This window comes from Macaca nemestrina, chromosome 3 (genome assembly GCF_043159975.1).
Source record: "Macaca nemestrina isolate mMacNem1 chromosome 3, mMacNem.hap1, whole genome shotgun sequence".
NCBI classification, from domain to species: Eukaryota; Metazoa; Chordata; class Mammalia; order Primates; family Cercopithecidae; genus Macaca; species Macaca nemestrina.
This window is the reverse complement of record NC_092127.1, coordinates 121,379,970-121,394,702: the sequence shown is the minus strand read 5'-3', so window position 1 is coordinate 121,394,702 and position 14,733 is coordinate 121,379,970. Positions and strand designations below refer to the sequence as shown.

The 14,733-nt window shown below is 37.1% G+C and overlaps 1 long non-coding RNA gene across 4 annotated transcripts in view; it reads left to right on the top strand.

Annotated features, from left to right (window-relative positions):
• Positions 1 to 481, top strand: part of LOC105463576 (uncharacterized) — a 64,988-nt gene extending 64,507 nt beyond the window's left edge. For all 4 annotated transcript variants that reach the window (XR_011621202.1, XR_976412.2, XR_976416.2 and 1 more), the window contains one exon: positions 349 to 481. This is a non-coding gene — a long non-coding RNA (uncharacterized lncRNA). The remainder of the gene's footprint in view (positions 1 to 348) is intronic.
• The last annotated feature ends 14,252 nt before the right edge of the window (positions 482 to 14,733 follow it).

Sequence of the window (14,733 nt, the reverse complement as noted above, 5' to 3'; positions counted from 1 at the left end):
CGGATATCAGCAGAATAAAGTTCCTTGCAGTTTTAGATCTAAAGTTCCTTTTGCCTTGCTGTCTGTCAGCTAGGAATCATGTTCTACTCCTAGAGGCTTTCTGCAATTTGTCTGTGTGTGTGTGTGTGTGCGTGTGTGTGTGTATGAACGTCCAAAGCTGTAACAGGGTGTTGAATTCTTCTTATGCTTCAAATCTCTGACTGCCTCTTCTGCTGTGCTGTTCTGTCATCACCCAAGGAAAGTTCTCTGTTTAAGAGTTCATGTGATTTGTTAAGGCTTATTTGAATAATGTATCCTTTTTAAAAGTCGACTGTGCCATAGAACATAAAATACTTATCACGTTCACAGGTGCTGGTGATTAGAAAATGGAATCTTGGTAATTCCCAGAAAATCTACCTACAACAGACCCTTTATGTATTGTGCCATTTGGTATTTGAAACAATGTAATGAACTGTGTATTTTCTGGCTAATTAAAAAAAAATAAAAAACAGATGAATAAATGATCTGAGTGCCTCTTGATGGTTTTGAACCCAGACTTATTAGATTCCAACGCTTAGTTTCATCCCATTGCCTATAGAATTAGTAATGTTCACAATTGTGAAAATTATGTAAATCCCATTTCATTCAAGTTAAAAACGTTTCGTTTCTCAAATAGACTGCTTCTAAAGAAAATTGTGGTTCTGAGTTATTTCTGCAATTAAAGGTTCTTAATGATTACATACTGACCAAGTGAATTTCCAGGGAGAGATACACCAGCAGGCTCAAAAATTGTCCCTCTAGAAGTTTCATGAGAGAACTACCAATGCAACTTCCTAGAGCTCAGATAAACAGAAGTGTGCCTGGGAATCCCCAGAACCACTCATTTATCCACATGCGTGATTCTGATATGAGCATGATACCGCAAGGCCAGGTTGATTAAAATTTCAAGACCTCTGATGAACAGAGTAGACTCAGAGAATTTCCAACCAGACCCTTTTAGCAACATAGATGATTCTAGGGTAGACTTTACACTAGAAAACCTACCCGGTCTCATATCAAAAAATAAAGCAACATAAAATACTAAGGAATAAGTTGAACCAAAGCAATGAAAGATTTGTACACTGAAAAGTTCAAAATGTTGCTGAAAGACATTAAGACACACAAGAAATGAAAACATATTCCATGTTCATTGATTGGAAGGCTTAATATTGCTAGGATGACAATGCTACTCAAAGAAATATATAGATATAATGCAATCTTCATCAAAATTTGAATTGTGTTTCTATTCAGGAACAGAAAAATAGATCTTAAAATCTATAAAATGTCTAGGTACCCTAAATAATCAAAACAACATTAACAAATAACAAAATGTGAAGTCTCATACTTCCTAATTTCAAAACTAATTACAAAGCTAAAGTAATAAAAGCAATGTGGTATTGGCATAAAGACAGGCATATAGATCAATGAAAAAGTGTAGATATCCCATAAGTGAATCCTTGTATATATGATCAAATGTTTTCTACAGAGGTGCCAAGACCATTCAATGGGAAAAAGAATACTCTTTAAAGCAAATGATATTTTGGAAACTAGATATATACACGAGGTGGGACTTTACTTTACCACGTACAAAAATTAACCAAAATGAATCAAAGACCTAAACATACGTCTTAACATCACAAAACTACTAGAAGAAAGCATGAGTAAAAAGCTTCACGATATTGTATTTGGCAATGAGTTCTTAAATATAACACCAAATACACAAAATAAAAGTAAAATTGGATACATTGAACTATATTAAAATTTATAACTTTTGTGCATGAAAGGACAAAATTAGCCAAGTGAAAGAAGAACTTACTGAATGGGAAAAAATATTTGCAAATCAGATATCTGATAACAGGTTATTATTCAGAATATATAAAGAACATCTAAAATTCAATAACAATAACAAAACAATCCAATTAAAATGAGCAATGAACTTGAATAGATGTTTCTTTAAAGAAGATATACAAATGGTCAACAAGCACATTAGTGTATTCTCAATATAACCAATCCTTTGGGAAATGCAGATCAAGACCCCAGTGAGTTATCACTTCACACCAATCAGGATTGCAACAATTAAAAAAAAAAAAAGAAACTAAGTATTGGTGAGGACATGGAGAAAGTGGAACCCTTGTGTGTGCTATTGGTGGGAATAAAAGGTAGTGCAGTAACTATATATACCTCAATGGGGTATATATTCAGAAGAGGAATAGCTAGGCCATAATAGTAATTATGTTTTTAATTTTTTTTCAGAAATCAATACACTATTTTTGAACAGGCTTGAAGAGTTGTTTGTATGCTCAACTTCATAATGCTATAGTTTACAATAGTCAAAAGGTAGAAGCATCAAGTTTTCAAGAAAGATGAATGGTAAACAAAACATGGTGTACACATGTGTATTAGTCAGGATTCTCTAGAGGGACAGAACTAATAGAATAGTTGTGCATGTAAGGGGAGTTTATTAAGGAATATTGACTCACATGATTGCAATATGAGGTCTCATAATAGTCTGTCTATAAGCTGAGGAGCAAGAACACCAGTCTGAGTCCCAAAGCTGGAAAACTTGGAGTCTGCTGCTCAGGGCAGGAGCATCCAGCATAAGAGAAAGCTGTAGGCCAGAATACCAAACCAATCAAGCCTTTCCATGTTCTTTTGCCTGCTTTTATTCTGGCCATGCTGGCAGCTGATTAAATTATGCCCACTCAGATTGGGGATGAGTCTGCCTTTCCTGGTTAACTGACTCAAATGTTAATCTCCTTTGGCAACACCCTCACGACTTTGCATCCTTCAATCCAATCAAGTTGACTCACAATATTAACCATAACAATGTGCAATGGAATATTATTTATCCTTAAAAAGTAAGGAAACTCTTACACATCCTACAACATCGATGAAACTTGAGGTCATCACGCTACATGAAATAGGTTAGTCAGGGCAGGACCAAGATGGCTGACTAGAAGCAGAGGTGATCAAAGGCTCCCATTGAAAAGAACCAAAACAGTGTGTGAATCCTGCACTGGCAACCATGTAACCAGGCTCTGTCTTCAGAACTGACTAAGTGGCTTGGTATGATCCACAGAGAGGAAGGAAGAGTGGTGTGGTGGGATGGCCCACTTGAGAGTCACATGGGGCAGCAGAGTCCTCACTCCCCAGTCAAGGGAAGTGGTGAGTGAGCATGCTACCCAGCCTGGGAAACCACACTTTTTCTATGGAACTGTGCAAGCCACAGATCAGAAAATTCCACTCATGAGCCCATGCCAACAGGGCCTAGGGTCTCAACCAGGGAGCCATGCAGATTTTCAGCAACCACTTGGCTAGAATCTTCCTAAGCCTGCCAAGTTCGGGGAGTGGGGGAGGTGGGGAAGACAGCCATCATCACAGTTGCAGCTGCCTGCTGTCTAAGCTTTCTGAGCTCCTTGGGGGAGGGGTGACAGCTGACACTGGGGCTGCTAGATGCCTAACACACTAAGCTCCCGGGGAGGGGGTTGGTAATGTGGCAGCCATCTCTATAGCTCCAGACTGCATTTTTCCTCTCTGGAGTCAGGGAGGCTGGATGGCTTGGTCCCAACAGGTATTCCCCATAGGACAACACATTGGCTGTGGGATACTGTGCCCAGAGTGCCTCTTCATGCTGAACCCTAATCCATTCCTCCTCACAGGGTGGGTCCTCCCTGCAAGAACTCCAACAACTCCAACCAAGGGCTCAGGGGCAGAACTCTGATCTTCCTGGGCCTGAGCCCCTAGGGAGAGAGGTGGGTGTGGTCTCTGCTGACCAGCAGAATTAATCTTTCTTAGTAGATCTGGGGAATTTGGGCAGATCAGTTGAGTAGGTTTCCCCCAGCACAGCTTACCCCTTCCACCAAGGGATGGCCAAAGTGCTTTGTTAAATGGGTCCTGTTCCCTGTGCCACCAAACTGGGAGAAACCTTCAACAGAGTTGTCAAACACCCTATACAGGACTGTTCCTACAGGCATCAGGTCGGTGTCCCTGAGGTCAGAGATCCCAGAGGAAGGAGGAGGAACCCATCTTTGTTGTTCTTCAGCCTCCTCAAGTGATATCTCCAGGCACATGAGAACCAGATTAATAGAGCCTGAAGTGAATCCCCAAGAAACTGCAGCAGCCCTATAGAAGAGGGACCTGACTATTGAAAGAAAAACAAATGAACAAACAGAAATAACAACAACAGCATCACCAAAAATGTCCCCACAAAAACCTCATCCAAGTGTCAGCAGGCTCAAATATTGAAACTAGACAAAGTCATGAAGATGAGAAGGAAACAATGAAAAGACACTGAAAACACAGAAGGCCAGAGTGCTTCTTCTCTTCCAAATGATCGTGACACCTCTCCAGCAAGGGTGCAGAGTTGGATGAACTAGACAGAGGATGAGATGGGCAAATTGACAGAAGTAGGCTTCAGAAAGTAGGTAATAATAAATTCCACTGAGGTAAAGGTGTGTGTTCTAACCCAGAGCAAACAAGCAAAGAACCTTGATAAAGGGTTACAGGAGCTGCTAACTAGAAGAGCCAGTTTAGTCAGGAACATAAATGACCTGATGGAGCTGAAACACACAGCATGAGAACTTCATGAAGCATACACAAGTATCAATGGTTGAATCAATCATGCAGAAGAAAAAAATATAGAAACTGAAGACCATTTTGCTGAAATAAGGAAGGCAGACAAGATTAGAGACAAAAGAATGAGAAGGAAATAAACAAAACCTCTGAGAAATATGGGACTATGTAAAAACCAAACCTATGATTTACTGGAGTACCTGAAAGAGGTGGGGAGAATGGAGCCAAGCTGGAAAAGACACATCAGAATATTATCCAGGAGGACTTCCCCAATCTCACAAGACAGCTCAACATTCAAATTCAGGAAATGCAGAGAACACAACTAAGATACTCCATGAGAAGATCAGCTCCAAGACACATAATCATCAGATTCTCCAAGGATGAAATGATGGAAAAAATGTTAAGGGCAGCCAGAGAGAAAGACCAGGACACCTACAAAGGAAGCCCATCAGAATAGCAGTGGAGCTCTCAGAAGAAATCCTACATGCTGGAACAGAGTGGAGGCCAATATTCAATATTCTTAAAGAAAAAAATTTTCAAGTCAGAATTTCATATCCAGCCAAACTAAGCTTCATAAATGAAGGAGAAATAAGATCCTTTCCAGACAAGCAAATGCTGAGGGACTTCATCACCACTGCCTTGCAAGAGCTCCTGAAAAAAGCACTAAATATGGAAAGGAAAAACTGGTACCAGCCACTGCAAAAACACACCAAAAGATAAAGACAAATTACCCTATGAAGAAATTATATCAACTAATGTGCAAAATAACCAACTAACATCACGATGACAAGATCAAATTCACACATAACATTATTAACTTTAAATGTAAATGGGATAAATGCCGCAATTAAAAGACACAGACTGGCAAATTGGATAAAGAGTCAAGACCCATTGGTATGCTGTATTCAAGAAACCCATCTCAGTGCAAAGACACACATAGGCTCAAAATAAAAGGATGGAGGAATATTTACCAAGCAAATGGAAAGTAAAAAGAAGTAGGCATTGCAATCATAGTCTCTGACAAAACATAATTTAAACCAAAAAAGATCAAAAAAGACATACAAAGGCATCACATAATGGTAAAAGGTTCAATTCAGCAAGAAGATCTAACTATCCTAAATATATATGCACCCAACAGAGGAGCACCCAGTTTCATAAAACAAGTTCTTACAGACCTACAAAGAGACTTAGACTCTCATGCAATAATAATGGGAGACTATATTTGACACCCCACAATCAATATTAGACAGATCAATAAGGCAGAAAATTAACAAACATATTCCTGACTTGAACTCAGCTCTGGATTAAGTGGACCTCATAATAAATATCTGCAGAACTTCCTATCCCCAAACAACAGGATATACATTCTTCTCAGTATCATATGACACTTACTCTAAAATTGACCATATAATTGGAAGTAAAACACTCCTCAGCAAATGCAAAATAACTGAAATTATAACTGTCTATCAGAGAATGGTGCAATCCAATTAAAACTCAAGATTAGGAAACTCACTAAAAATTACACAACTATATGGATATTGACAACATGCTCCTGAATGACTACTGGGTAAATAATGAAGTTACGGCAGCAATCAAGAAGTTCTTTGAAAACAATGAGAACAAAGAGACAATGTACCAGAATCTCTGGAATGTAGCTAAAGCAGTGCTAAGAGGGAAATTTGCAGTACTAAATGCCCACAACAGAACACTAGACGGATCTCAAATCAACAACCTAACATCACAATTAAGAAAACTCAAGAAGCAAGAGCAAACAAATCCAAAAGCTAGCAGAAGACAAGAAATAATTAAGATCAGAGTGGAACTGAAGGAGATAGCAATACTTCAAAATAAACGAAAATACTTCAAATGAATGATACTTCAAAAATAAATGAATCTGGGAGCTGGTTTTTTGAAAAAAGTAATTGAAAAACCACTAGCTAGACTAATAAAGAAGAAAAGAGAAAAGAATCAAATTGACACAATAAAAACTTATAAAACCACTGACCCCACAGAAATACAAACTGCCATCAGTGAATATGATAAACATCTCTATACAAATAAAGTAGACAATCTAGAACAAATAGATAAATTCCTGGGGATATACAACCTCCCAAGACTAAACCAGAAAGAAGAAAACTGAATAAGACAATAACAAGTTCTGAAATTGAGGGAGTAATAAATAACTTACCAACCAAAAGAGCCCAAGACTAGATGGAGTCCCAGCCAAATAATTCTTCCAGAGATACACAGAACTGGTACCATTCCTTTTGAAATTATTCCAAACAATTGAAAAGGAGGTACTCCTCCCTACCTCATTTTATGAGGCCAACATCATCCTGATATCAAAACTTGGCACATACACACACACACACACACACACACACACACACACACACACACACAAATACTTCAGACCAATATCCCTGATGAACATTGATGCAAAAACCTTCAATAAAGTACTGGCAAACTGAATCCAGCAGCACATCAAAAAGCTTATTTATCAGGATCAAGTTGACTTCATCCCTGGGATGAAAGGCTGGTTCAACATACACAAATCAATAAACGTAATCCATCACATAGAACCAATGAAAAAAGCCACCTGATTATCTCAATAGATGCAGAAAGGCCTTTGATAAAATTCAACATTCCTTCATGTTAAAAACTCTCAATAAACTAGGAATTGATGGAGCATATCTCAAAATAATAAGAGCTATTTATGACAAATCCACAGCCATTATCATACTGAATGGGCAAAAGCTGGAAGCATTCCCTTTGAAAACCAGCACAAGACAAAGATGTCCTCTTTCACTACACTTATTCAACATAGTGCTGGAAGTTCTGGATAAGAAAATATAGCAAGAGAAAGAAATAAAGGGTATTCAAATAGGAATAAAGGAAGTCAAATTATCTCTGTTTGCAGATGACATGATTCTATATTTAGAAAACTCAATTATCTCAGCCCCAAAATTCCTTAAGCTGATAACCAAATTCAACAAAGTCTCAGGATACAAACTCGATGTGCAAAAATCACAGGCATTCCTGTATACAAACAATAGACAAGCAGAGAGCCAAATCATGAGTGAACTCCCATTCACAATTGCTACAAAGAGAATAAAATATCTAGGAATACAGCTGACAAGGGACCTGAAGAAGCTCTTCAAGGAAAACTACAAACTACTGATCAAGGAAATGAGAGAGGAGACACACAAATAAGAATTTTGATCAATATCAAGATAGAGAGAATCAATATCTTGAAAATCAATATCTTAAAAAATTAATTTATAGATTCATGCCATTCCTATCAAACTGCCATTGACATTCCTCACAGAATTAGTAAAAACTACTTTAAATTTCATATAGAAACAAAAAGGAGCCCATGTAGCCAAGAAAATCCTAAGCAAAAAAAGAAAGAAAGAAAAAAAAAGCTGAAAGCATCATGTTACCTAACTTCAAACTACTCTACAAGGCTACAGCAACTAAAACAGCATGGTACTGGTACAAAAACAGACATATAGACCAATGTGACTGAACAGAGAACTCAGAAATAATACCACACATCTATGACCATCTTATCTTTGACTAACCTGACAGAAACAAGCAATGGGAAAAGGATTCCCTATTCAATAAATGGTGCTGGGAAAACTGGCAAGCCATATGCAGAAACTGAAACTGGAACTCTTCTTACACCTTACATATAAATTAATGCAAAATGGATTAAAGACTTAAATTTAAAACCCCAAACCATAAAACCCTTAGAAGAAATCCTAGGTAATACCATTGAGGATATAGGCAGGGTCAAAGATTTCATGATGACAATGCTAAAAGCAACTGCCAAAAAATGCTAAAATTGACAAATGGAATCTAATTAAACTAAAGAGCTTCTGCAAAGCAAAAGAAACTATCATCAGAGTGAATAGGCGACCTATAGAATTGGAGAAAATTTTTGCAATCTACCCATCAGACAAAGATCTACTATTCAGAATCCACAAGGAACTTAAACAAATTTACAAGAAAAAAGCAAACAACCCCATCTAAAAGTGGGCAAAGGATAGGGGTGGATACTTCTCAAAAGAAGACATTTATGTGGCCAATAAACATATGAAAGAAAGCTCAAAATCAGTGATCATTAAAGAAATGCAAATCAAATCTACAGTGAGATACCATCTCATGCCAGTCAGAATTATAATTATTAAGATGTCAAGAAACAACAGATACTGGCAAAGCTGTGGAGAAATAGGAATAGTTTCACCCTGTTGGTGGGAATGCAAATTAGTTCAACCATTGTGGAAGACAGTGTGGTTATTGCTCAAGGAATTAGAACCAGAAATACCATCTGACTTAGCAATTCCATTAATGGGTGTATACACAAAGGAAATGAAATTATTCTGCTATAAAGCACATGTATGTTTACTCCAACACTATTTACAATGGCAAAGAAATAGAACCAACCCAAGTGTCCATCAATGATAGACTGGATAAAGAAAATGTGGTACATATACACCATGGAATACTATGCAGCCAAAAAAGGGGATGAGATCATGTCCTTGGAAAGAACATGGATGAACCTGGAAGCTATCATCCTCAGAAAACTAACACAGGAACAAAAAACCAAACACTACATGTTCTCACTCATAAGTGGTAATTGAACAATGAGAACACATGGACACAGAGAGGGGAACAAAACACATGAGAGGCTGTTGGCAGCAAGAGGATTGAGGGGAGGGAGAGCATCAGGACAAACAGCAAATGCATGTGGGCCTTAAAACCCAGGTGATAGGTTGATAGGTACAGCAAACCACCATGGCATATGCATACCTATGTAACAAATCTTCATGTTCTGCACATGTATTCCAGAACTTAAAGAAAAAAAAGAAATGTCAGTCACAAAAATACAAATACCATATGATTTAACTCTTATGAAGTATCTAGTGTAGTTAAATTCATAGGGACAGAAAGTTGAATTGCAGTTTGGGAAGCTTGGGAAAGGAGTTGTGAATTGTTGTGTAATGAGTATAGAATTTCAGTTTTGAAAGATGAAAAGAGTTCTGGAAATTGGGTGCATAATAATTGGAATGTAGTTAGTACTACTGAACTGAATGCTAAAAACATGGTTAAGACAGTAAATTTAATATTTTTAATATATTTTGCCATAATTACATGTAATTATGTGCTGCATAACAAAGTTTCAGCCAATAATACACTACATTTACAGTAGTGGTCTTTTAAGATTCTAATAGCATGTTTTTTACTATACCTTTTCTAAGTTTAGATGTGTTTAGGTACAAAGGTAAATTGTGTTAAAATTGTCTATAGCATTGAGTATAGTTACATGCTTTGCTGGTTTGTAGCCTAAGAACAATAGGATTCATTATATAGCCTAGGTGTGTGGTAGGCTATGTTTGTATAAGTATATTTTGATGTTCTCGCAATGACGGATTGCCTAATGACTCACTTCTAATAATGTATTCCTGTCATTAAGTGATGAACAATTCTTGTATTTAAGATGTTCCACTCACCTGGATTAGCAGCATAAGCCACCCATCTTTCCTGTGGAGAGATTATACTGTAGCCAGGCCCTCTCCACTCCATGCCCAGGAAGCTCTCCATGTACTTGTAACATTCACTGTCCTGGACTCCCCTCCCTGTGCAGAGAACTTGGGGCAGAGGTTTCCCAACTCAACACCTAGGCACATCTCTGGGTTCTTGATGGCCATCCACTGAGCTTCCCCCTTGAAGCTGCTGCTTGTGCCTACCCCTGGGGAACCTGTAGGCAGGCATGCCTTGTCTAGCCCTGCCTATCTTGTTGCCACCACTCTGAAGCTGAACAGGGAACTCAAACCACTGTATACTCCACAATCAGCCCATTACTGGAGACAACAGAGACCTTCTCCCAGTAAACAAGGATCAAGTATATACCCAGTCATGTTGGCCGCAGTTGACTTTTACCCATAGGAGCTACCTAGAGGTCTGACACTTGAATGGTGCAACACTATAGAAAATCTGCTGACATAAGCACACAGCACTGGGGAAAGAGATAAGTTTCCTGAGACCGCTGCCACCGCCACCTCACAGGAGGCAGTGAACTTGCTAACATGTTCAGTACATCACTACTACAACCAGTCTTTGGGTAAGCCCCCATAAAAAAGGCTGTCTAAAATCAGGAAACTTATAAAGACTCTTTGCCACTAAAAACACCCAGAACGAGAGATTTGACCCTCAGCACAGTCAGCCTCTAAAGGAGGATGTTGCACAGTCTACCAAAGACCCCCTTGAGTTAATGGAAACATGAGCATGGCACCAGCTATGTGGAATCAGCAGTGATGCTTCCCATCAGGCCCAAGGGAGCATGGACTGAAAGAGACTGCTTCTTGGGCTTCGGCAGCAACTCCACCTCCACTAAAGGTGAATGCTCCCTGGGAGAAGACAGTTTTTATCTTTCTCCATTATCTGTGTCCCTCCCCCTACCTGCCAGCTCTTATTCTTAAGTGTCACCTACTGGACTGGAGCCTGAACTACCAAACAAAATTACATCACTGCAACAAGCAACATCTAATAAAGCCACTGCATAAATCTATCTGTAACCAAGGGACCTATTCGGAGACTTGACACCCTGAGAAAATAAAAGAAATGAAGCCAGTTGATCATACACAATATACATTGCAGTTATACCCCCAATAGAAAAAAGGAATAAAAAATCAAGAAGCACCATTCAAATAATAACAAATTCACAAAAAAGGAAGCATCAGCTCTCTCAAATGAGAAGGAATCAGTACAAGAACTCTGGCAATATAAAAAATTGGCATGTTTTATTACAGCCAAAGGGTCCCACTAGCTCCCAAGAAATAAATTCCAACCAGAATAAAATGTCTGAAATAACAGATACAGAATTCATAATATAGATGGCAAAGAAACTATGAGAGCCAAGAGAAAGTTGAAATCCACTATAAAAAAATAAATGAAATTGATTTGAGATTTGAAAGATGACATAGCTAAAATAAGAAAGAACCACATAGATCTCCTGGAATTTGAAAAAAAATCACTACAGGAATTTCAAAATACAGTAGAAAGCCTTAACAATTGACTAGATCAAGCAAAAGAAAGAATTTCAAGGTCTGAAAACAAGTCCTTCAAATTGACCTAGTTAATCAAAAATAAAGAAAAAAGAATTTTAAGAAATGAATTAAGCCTTCAAGAAATATGAGATTATGTAAAGTGACCAAATATTCAACTTGTAGTCATTCCTGTGAGACAAGAAGAGAAAGCAAGCAATTTTGAAAACATATTGCAGGATATAATTCAAGAGAATTTCCCTAATCTTGTTAGAGAGTTCCACATGCAGATACAAGATCCAGAGAACTCCTCCAAGATACTATAAAAGATGACCATTCCCAAGACATATAGTCATCAGAATATCCAAGGTCAAACCAAATGAAAAAAAAATCTTAAACACATCTAGAAAAAAGAATCATTGTCTTAATCCAATCTGTCACTGATGGACATTTGGATTAAGAAAATGATTCTTTTTTCTAGATGTGTTTAAGATTTTTTTTTCATTTGGTTTGACCTTGGATATTCTGATGACTATATGTCTTGGGAATGGTCATCTTTTATGTGGCACATATACACCATGGAATACTATGCAGCCATCAAAAAGGATGAGTTTGTGTCCTTTGTAGGGACATGGATGCAGCTGGAAACCATCATTCTTAGCAATCTATCACAAGAACAGAAAACCAAACACCGCATGTTCTCACTCATAGGTGGGAACTGAACAATGAGATCACTTGGACTCAGGAAGGGGAACATCACACACAGGGGCCTGTCATGGGGAGGGGGGAGGGGGGAGGGATTGCATTGGGAGTTATACCTGATGTAAATGACAAGTTGATGGGTGCAGCACACCAACATGGCACAAGTATACATATGTAACAAACCTGCACGTTATGCACATGTACCCTACAACTTAAAGTATAATAATAATAAATAAATTTAAAAAAAAAAGAAAAAAAAAAAAAAGAAAAAAGAATCATATAACCAATAAAGGGGAACCCATCAGACTAACAGTTGACTTCTCAGCAGAAACCAGAAAGCCAGAAAAGATGGTGGGGTGTGGGGGGGGGGTGCATATTTTTAGCATTCTTTAAAAAAAGAAATGCCACCCAAGAATTTTATATCCTGCCAAAGTAGGCTTCATAAATGAAGAAGAAATCAAGTCTATCCAAGACAAACAATTGCTAGGGGAATTTGTCACCACCAGACCAAACCTACGGGAGATAATTAAGGAAACTCTAAACATGGAAATGAAAGAAAAATACTTGCTACCACAAAAGCACACAAGTACATAGCCCACAGATCCTATAAATGAATTACACAAATGAGACTATGAGGCAACTAGCTAACAATACTATGACAAGAATAAAAACTCTATATCAATATTAACCTTGAATATAAACAGTCAAAATAACTCAATAAAAGACATAGAGTGACAAATTGGATTAAAAATAAAGACCTATTTTTCTGCTGCATGCAAGAGATGATCTGACATGTAATGACACACATATACTCAAAGTAAGGGATGGAGAAAGAACTATCAAACAAATGGAAAGCAAAAAAGAGCAGGTATCAGATAAAATAGACTTTAATCCAAAAATGGTAACAAAGGAGAAAGAAAGGCATTGCATAATGATGAAGGATTCAATTCAAGAAGAGCATTTGACTGTTCTAAATTTATATACACCCAACACTGTTGCAACCAGATTTATAAAAATAGTATACTTCTATATCTAAAAAAAAAAAAAAAAATTGACAGCTGCAAAATAACAGTGGCAGACTTTAATACCCCACTGATATTATGAGACAAAACACTGAGAATGAAAACTAACAAAAAAATTCTGGACTTAAATTTGACATTTTAAAAATTGGATGTAATAGACATCTACACAATAATATACCCCAAAACCTCAGAATATACATTCTTTTCATCTGCACATAGAGCATACTTGAATACTGACTACTTGCTTGGTCATAAAGCAAGTCTCAATAAATTAAACATGTTCAAAATAATATCAAGTGTCTCCTTGGAGCACAATTCAATAAAAATAGAAATTAATACCAACAGAAACTCTTGAAACCACACAAATCCATGGAAGCTAAACAACTTACTCCTGAATGACTTTTGTGTAAACAAAATCTAGACAGAAATAAAAAAATTCATTGAAACAAATGAAATGGAGATATACCATACAAAACCTCTGGGATATCACAAAAGCAGTGTTAAGAGACAAGTTTACAGCATGAAACATCTACATCAAGAAGATAGAAATATCTCAAATTAACAACCTAACCTCACACCTAATGGAACTAGAAAAGCAAGAATAAACTAAACTTAAAGCTTGCAAAAGTAAAGAAATAAGTGAAATCAGGGCAGAACTAAATGAAATTGCAAACCAAATATATATATTTGTGTGTGTGTGTGTGTGTATATATATACACACACATATATGTGTGTGTATGCATATATATATATATAAATGATATGCTAAATTAAAAGTTGCTTACCTGAAAGGATAAACAACATTAACAGTCAGTGATCTAGATTAACAGAGAAAAATAAAAAGAGAAAATCCAAATAAGCAAAGACTGAAATAACAAAGGTGATATCACATCCAATTCCACAGAAATACAGAATGGCCTAAGAGACTAATATGAACATCTCTACGCACAAAAAATATAAAATTTAGAAGAAACGAATAAATTCCTGGAAACACACAACCTCCCAAGATTGAACCAGGAAGAAATAGAAATCCTGAACTGACTAATAATGACTAATGAAATTAAATCAAAAATTAAAAAAAACTATCAACCATGAAAGTTCTGGCTAGATTAATGGCTAGATTCGACCAGATGTACAAAGAAGAACTGGTACCAATCCTACAGAAATTATTCCAAAAAAATCAAGGAGGAAGGACTTCTTCTTAATTCATTCTGTGAAACCAGCATCACCCTAATACCAAAATGTAGCAAAGACACAACAAAAAAGAAAACTAGAGCCCAATATTCTTGATGAAAATAGATATAAAAATCTTCAAGAAAATACCAGCAAACTGAATCCAGCAGCACATCAAAAACATAATTCACTATGAT